The sequence below is a fragment of the Ornithorhynchus anatinus genome, chromosome 15 (genome assembly GCF_004115215.2).
Source record: "Ornithorhynchus anatinus isolate Pmale09 chromosome 15, mOrnAna1.pri.v4, whole genome shotgun sequence".
Lineage (NCBI taxonomy): Eukaryota > Metazoa > Chordata > Mammalia > Monotremata > Ornithorhynchidae > Ornithorhynchus > Ornithorhynchus anatinus.
The window spans coordinates 11,666,001-11,667,112 of record NC_041742.1 but is presented as its reverse complement, the minus strand read 5'-3'; the positions used below and the strand labels follow the sequence as shown (position 1 = coordinate 11,667,112).

General features: G+C 45.0%; 1 pseudogene; it reads left to right on the top strand.

Moving 5' to 3' along the window:
• On the top strand, positions 242–867 carry ORNANAV1R-PS3377 (vomeronasal 1 receptor ornAnaV1R-ps3377 pseudogene; annotated as a pseudogene).

The window sequence follows — 1,112 nt, the reverse complement described above, 5'->3', positions numbered from 1 at the left end:
TGAAGTTAATAGACACAATCCCTGCCCACCTGGAGTTTATAGTCTAGTCAGGGAGACAGACATGAGAAATTACAGGCAGGAGAAGTAGTAGAATGCAAGAGGAGATACCTAAGTGCTGTGCAGCTGGGGGTAAGTTGAATTTTAAAGTGCTTAAGGAATACAGACGCATGTGCATAGAAGATAACACAGAAGGGAGGGGGAGTAGGAGAAATGAGGACCTTGTTAGCACTGGAATCTCCCAATGGACAGGGGTCAAAGCCCTAAGTACATCATCTCCTCCTGTACCCTTTTCTGGGTCCTCTGTTCTTCGATGTTAGCATACTGTTATATGTGACAGGGCCCCAGAACATGAGCTCCATTCATAAGGTATTTGATTTTAAATATTGTTCTGTAACTTTTGTCACTGTCAAAACCTCCTTGTTAAATGCCATTATTCTCTTCATCCAAGATCTATACTTTGTGGGGCTTATTAGGACAGTAACTGTCTACATGGCATTTGTCTTGCACTGACACCACCAGCAGGTCCGCCACCTCCAAACACTCGGCTGCTCCCCCAGGTTGATGTCCGAGGTCCAGGTGGCCAAGAGGGTCATCACCCTGGTCACCCTCTATGACCCCATCTATGGGCCACAGTCCATCATGTTCAGTGTTTTACTCGACATGGAAGAAAAGTTTCCTCTGCTGATGAACATCCACCTGGTGATGTCAGTTTCATTTTCAGTGATCATTCCCTTCCTGATGATCTATAGTAACAGGAGGATAAGAATTTTCTGGAAAAATGAATCTCCTGTGTCCAACATGGATCAGTTGTTGGGTCTTCAGGAAGCTTCTTGCCTTTCCACTGCTTTCTCAGGAAGCTCAGTATGAGAGGTAGGGACCTGTAAGCTGATTATGCCCAATAAGGCCTGAATGTCACCAAAACGACAATAGATGAGAAGTTAGGAAAGGGGAGGGATGCAACTACATCACAGCAATGGCTTTCCCATCACTGTAGCAATACCACTATCCTCCCTGTGTCACAAGGTGAACCTTGGCATCTTCAACTCTCTCATTCATCCCACATAATGAAATCCTGGCAGTTTGTCTTTCACAATATCACTAGAATCCATCCT